The sequence below is a fragment of the Lethenteron reissneri genome, chromosome 34 (assembly GCF_015708825.2).
Source record: "Lethenteron reissneri isolate LAM-NWPU_2019-01 chromosome 34, ASM1570882v1, whole genome shotgun sequence".
NCBI lineage: Eukaryota > Metazoa > Chordata > Hyperoartia > Petromyzontiformes > Petromyzontidae > Lethenteron > Lethenteron reissneri.
This window is the reverse complement of record NC_083812.1, coordinates 2,549,477-2,556,016: the sequence shown is the minus strand read 5'-3', so window position 1 is coordinate 2,556,016 and position 6,540 is coordinate 2,549,477.

The following is a 6,540-nucleotide window of genomic DNA, read 5'->3' as shown; positions in this document are numbered from 1 at the left end:
AATGTAATACAAACCTTGCTTGACATTCTGTTTTGTATGGATTGTGTTACCCAGTCTGGGTCAGGACTTTAATATTCTCGTGGGGTAGGAATGTTATCATTCACTGGACGTGCGTGTGTCTGGCTCAGACAAACTAAAGGCATGCCCAGCACAAAACGATCCGTAATGCAGCACTCGACTCGAAAGCAGCGAGTTGGCGTGGGAGGAAAAAAAAACACTCAACATGTTCCCGAGAAATGAGAAGTCTCAATTCATCACCAAACTAAGTTAGGGAAAATCGTGCATGTGCATGGGGGTTACGTAACGCTTCCCCACATGTGCTCGTATTCAAAGGCGTTTAATCAGCGGTGCAGATGCAAGCGCGTGGCGGTCTAGGCTTGCACGTGTTCACTCATTTTGAAAATGCTGTAACCGTTTTCCTTTGTTATAGTAATTTGGGTCTCAAAATGTTCACCAACCCCTTTGATACATTTTAGCAAAGCGATTGTACGATACAGCTTCATTCATATTGGTTTCATCTTTATTAGAGTTATCGTGACTCCCGTGATACAGACGGAGCATTAACGCTTTCAACCCATAGCTGGAATGCGTTGAAACGCCAGGCCAACTGGAGTGCCAATGTCGATATGAAAATTCAAATATTTATAAAGTGCAGTCCTTTGTTAATCCACTGCTGGATGAAGGCCTCTCTCGTGCCACGGGGGGCAGGGGTTGATTCTCCAACAGCAACACAGTTGTATACACGGTAGGTTCGTTCAGATTGCATCATCTTCACGAGCGTCATCGTGCCGTGCGTCACGTTTGGACGGATGGCTGGACAGTGCTAATGCGCAAACGCAGTCAACCTTAGTCGGAGCGCGTGAAACATCCATCGTTTGCTGGCTTTTGGCCTCCAGCTTGCAGGTCACGAACCGCGTACGTCACTCCCCACCTCAAGCCAAGCCGTGCGTCACTTCATCGCCTAAGTCTCGGTGCGCTCGGATGTTCGCGCACATTTAAAAATCGCTCAAAAGCGTGCAACCGAGGCTCCCTCCTGGACGGCGCTATTGAGCACGGGATTAACAAGGACGGGCGCCTACCTTGCCAGAGCCCCGTGGGTTATTTTTGGCTCACCGCGGCTCGTCGAGCACCTTGGACGCAACTGCACAAGGGCACGCATCGAGCAGGCGCATTGGCCCCACGCCTTGGTAAAACCCGGAGCTTTTCAGGACATCTCTGGGGGGGGTGTATCTTCCTTCGGGCTGCAGAGGCTCGGAGGCCATCATGCGTCGGCCTGGAGCCCAGAGTTCTTCATCGTTCACAAGCAGACAGAGGGCAATGTAGACCTTCATCACAAGGGCAAACCCTGGCCACGGTGTGTCGTATTGCCCTCACCTCGCCACCCGATTCCTAAAATCCCCAACAGCGGGCAAGACCGTAAATCTTAGCACGCAGCATAGAACGCCCGATTTTGTCTGTGTCAAAATTACAGCCGGGACAGCTGCTCCGAAAAAAAACACACCACCGAGAGAGAGAGAGGGGGAGAGAAAAAAAAATACCAAACTGGACTGTCGGGTCTAAAAGCATCACAGTCGGTTGGCACCACGTCTCCCTGGCCTTTTAAGCTGCCACGCTAAAGCAGCCCCCATGAATGGATTGCGTGTCAGCCTGCGTCGGTCGTGGTTTTAGAACGGTGTCCCCTCCGTGACTTCTCTGCTTTCGGTGTTGCGTGGAGACGTCACGGCCTATCCCGCATTGCTTTGTGCAATGTCGCGCAGCTGTCTCGGACTGAACATTTTCGCGTGTTCGCGCACTGAAAGGGCTGCATTAGTCGAAAAAAAAAGTTGGCACAGTCAAACTCAAGCTCTGTTATAAAAGCACGCCATGTACCATGTGTGTATACATGCCCGAGTGGACATTGCATTTGGAGACCGGGTGCAGGAGCGAGATGAATCGTTGCTTTCATTCAGCAGTGGATAGATCACGGTGGATGATGAAGATACCAAGCCGTCATATATTAAAGCACCCCAAGTACCAAGTGTGTTTATGCGTGCTCCGTACAAGTTCATCACATTCCAGGCACGTGACAATTCTTCTGGAATTATTTGGAGTTGAGGTTCGATTACATAATCCATTCATTATTATTCTCTCTTTTACCAGCTTGTTTTCATTGTTTCGCGATTGTCCCTCTCATAATTGTACAATTGTGGTCGGTCCCTTGATATGCTAAACCGAAAATGAAGGTTTTTGTGTCGGCATTGATACACGTCCGGTGAGCGTGAGCCTCCATTTCAATCGACGAGCCAATGCAGAGTTGCACGCAAAGCACAATCTCCAATTATTCAAATGTTGCCCTGCGACGGCTAGAATAAATAGAGGGGACATAAGCAAATAATGAATGCAAAGCATCTTCGTGCCGCGATTACTCGTGTGCACTCGCCGTACGGCGGGGCTTAAACACACAATTCTGCTCGCATTTTTAAGCTGATTGGACGAGTATCTGCCATCTGCTCCCCAAACTGTCCCCCACAGTACCATGCGCGTGGGGACGGCCGGGGCACGCGGCTTTGTCTCAGTAAATATCGACCATTACTCGCGACTGATGCTGCTGCTGCCCTTTCTGCATGCAGACCACCGCAGGACAGAGAGTGCTTCCCACTCACCGTGCATAAACTAAAGCAGAGACAAAGAATCACCCCCGTATAGCCTGCACATACCGTTCGGGCAAGTGCTGTTAGCGAGCGCCTATGTAGGTCGCCACGGCACACGAGGGGTGTGTGGTTGGTCAGCACTTCGCCCGGCGGCCGCCTTTGTCTCGCGAGTGGCGATGTTTGCACACCGCACCAGGTGCTCATTTGAGGCTGAGTCAACCCAGGGGAGTCCCAGGCCGGTGTTCAGATATTTGCCCCCGTTATTGGTCGTGAGCGGGAATCGAACCCGGGTCGCCAGGTCCGTTCGTGCAGAACGCAGTGCGCTAAATGCAATGACACATCCAATGGCTTGCACACGACGGCCATCAATCCAATGTATTGAGGGATAATATCAAAATCCTTGCTCCATCACTGCCCAAAGCAGTGTGGGGAAGGAGGAGGGGGGGGGATTGTGTTCCTTGCCCCGTATTGTCCCATCCCAATGTACTCCTCCATCTATCGATCTCGAAATAAAATACACCGCAGTAGGCACGTGAATAGTCGCCACAGCGACAGAAAAACTGGACGTGGTCTGTCCGGAGAGTAAAACAGTGTCCGTGTCACTAGTAGACCGGAGAAGACACGTGACCACTCGGCACAGCCATAGCGAGACGCGTACTGGACGTGGTGTGCCGGGTTACACCAATAAATGAAGCCCAGCATGGGAGTAAGCGGCACGTTCACTGTTCGACAACGCGCCAACAATTATCCAGGGCTAAATGTATTTTGCCTTTTAGAGTGTGCATGACTTCTAATCCTCTTCCAGTCATATTGAGTTACGTGTTGGGGTTTTCTTTCTCTTTCTAGATGGCTCTTACCGTGATACGCGTACATTGATTATCTGCGTTTTCAAAGGGCAGGTCACCACCTGCGCATGAGTGACCGTGCAATTTGATAAGACTTTAGGAATCACCGTGTTCAGCACGAAGCTCTGAGCTCCGTAAATAATGCTCCCGAAATAAAATATTTGGTTTTCCTTACCAGGAAATAACATACCGACTTCATAGAGATGGAGAGAGTCGAAGAGTGGATGGGAAGGTGTCGCATCGGTTAGCAGGCTGCTAACATCGGTGAGCAGTGATATCTGAACCAGCCTTGCCCAGCCACACCAGCAGACACGAGCGAGCGAGGTGAAGTATGGTGAAGGCTTTCATCCAGCAGTGGATGAAAAAAGAAAACGTCTGTAAATGATAGTTTTCATTTCATACAGAACGGTGCACGGTACAGTACATTGATGACCTGCCTTTTTATATGTATCTGCGGCTTGTGGAATTACTTTACATGGAAACATATACTTGTCCAAAAAAAGAAAAAATAGCTGCCTATTTTCGTTTTGCCAGTTTTATATATATACACACATATATAAATAAATATACATGAGAGCCGGTGTACATAGGCTCGTGTCGCTAGCATGTGCAATAATAAAAATAATACCCATTGGCAGTGCATTGACTTGTGTCTTGCCAGCTGATTATGTGACCTTGCGGGCATAACTTTTCCACCCTCAATTGCCACTATCGGCTCTCCAGACGCGAGCCGGGAGCAGGAGAGAGCACTTTCGGAACGACCCCGAATTTGATAATGAAAAGCAATCAGCGCGCATTTGCCCTGCTTGCTGCACGTGGGACGACAACGGAGGGTGTGAAACAATAGCCGCTCGCCAGGCTATTGTTGATTGTCACCTACTTTGCACAGACCCAAGCCCCGAATATATCCTCAGTCAGCCGAGGTCACGGGGTCGGCGAACAAAAATAATAACAAGAGCCACTCTTTTTTCGAATTCTTCTTCGGTAACAACAACAAAACAGGCCTCAATATTTCAAGAGGCGCGATGCACCGGTGTGGTGAATACGAGACCGGTGTTGGCTCCTTAATAAAGGACGCGACACGAAGCAGTTTCCTTAAAGAGTCACGGGCTGCATCGGAGCCGCGGCGTTGCCGACTCCTGACCCCGGGTCTGTCAAAGGCTGTGCTGCAGTTTGCTCTCAGAGACGTCGACACATCAACGGCACCAGATCTCCTGGACTGTCCTCGTCAACAGCTGGACAGGTGGCAATCCTACTGCTTCAAGACTTAAACGGAGAGACGCAACGAGGAAAACATGGGTTCATAGAACTATGGCACGTTTCGAGAGACGTACGTATATGTCTCTCGAACTTCTGCCGCACCATACGTTGTCAACCGTGATAACCGGAGGTGTGGATATTGACTGTTAGAAAAAGTTGGTTCGTGCAGGACACATCGCGAGACTCGTGATGGAATGGTAGCCTAGGAGAGAGAGAGAGAGAAACACGCCCAGAGGATTGTCCACCGTGAAGGTGGAGCAATGCGATCAGCTCATTGCTCAGAAGCAGGTTTGAATCATGGCATCGCAAGACCACGGGGGATAGGGCCGCCGGCATGGGGAGGCTCTTTAGCAGTGGATAGATCAAGACTGATGACCATACAATACTTGGCACGGCATTGGAAAGTGTTCTTCCATGTGCAACGCTGTACGCTTGTGCGTGTTCGTGCATATGTATGTGTGTGCGTGCACGTGTGTACTGTATACTGGGGAGCGGTAGTGTAGCGGTTAACGCGCTGCGCTACGAACCCGGCGACCCGAATTCAATTCCCGCTCACGGCCAAAATCAGTGACGATTATCTGAACCGGTCCTGGGCGTCACCTAGGTCGACTCGGCCTCAAATGAGTACCTGGTGCGGTGTGTAAACATCGCCACTGGGGAGACAAAGGCGGCCGGGCGTGGTGCTGGCCACCCACCGCCTCGTGTGCCGTTCTGCACTTGCCCCAACAGTCTGTTACAGGCTATGCGTGTGCATGTGTGGGGGTTGACTCAACCCATCATCCGTCAGAGGTCGAGAAAAGATGTACCACTTAGTGGAGAAGTCAACAGTGGTTTTCCATTGAAGAGTCTTACTCCTGCCATTGGAATGAGGTTTTGGTATGTAGGGTGCAAAAGAAGTTAAATATGCATACGAGGAAAGTTCACTCCTGATCAGGACTGTGTCAATGATTTCCGACTGTCCGGATCAAACCTGGACAGGTGGCCACCCTAAGTTATGTAGAGAATTACAAGCAAATCTCTATTTTAAAACCAGTGGCATTATGTTTTAAAAATAGCTTTTAATCATCAGTCTCATCTCAATTGTGCTGTGAAAACATGACATGAAGAAATGCCCCTTCGAGGGCTCGTGTGTCACTCGAGCTCCCGGTGTCACATCACGGAGGGGCCCGAGACATTTACAACACCGCTTAAAACAAATTGAATTTCTGGACCAACGCGAGACGAGTGCGCTCACGGCATCCCGATGATCTGATGAGAATAGTACAAATGCCGTTCGCGCAGAACCGGTGATGACCTAATTGAGCTCTCTATGCAAGTGGAACATAGTTGCGGGCATCCATACTGACCGTGCTTCGCCATTGAGTTTATATACTGATTGGCGACGCAGATTGGAACCCCAGGCTCACAGCAATTGTGTCTCAGCGCTCGGGGACAAGGACATTACGAGCTCTGGGAGCCACCCAGCCAGGTTGGATCCACTAAGCGTTTCAAGCCCCGTCGCTGCACGCGTTGTGTTGATTAATTGACGCATGCGCATGCCAATGTCAACTGTTGCAAGGCGACTCGGTGGCTCAGAGGTTAGATCACCGAGCCAACAGTTCCCGAGATCCTGGGTGCGTTTGCGCCTCCGGTTTAGCACGGTTGGCTACGCACGGTGAGAACGAGGTTCAACATGCTACGTGCATACGTGTGGATTTCAGCCGCCCGTGATTTAAACGTGTCCTCCAGTGTAGCGAGTTGTTGAATGACATTGAGTCTGATGCACATTTACTGTTGTAACTCAATTAGGTTCTCTGCAGCTCATT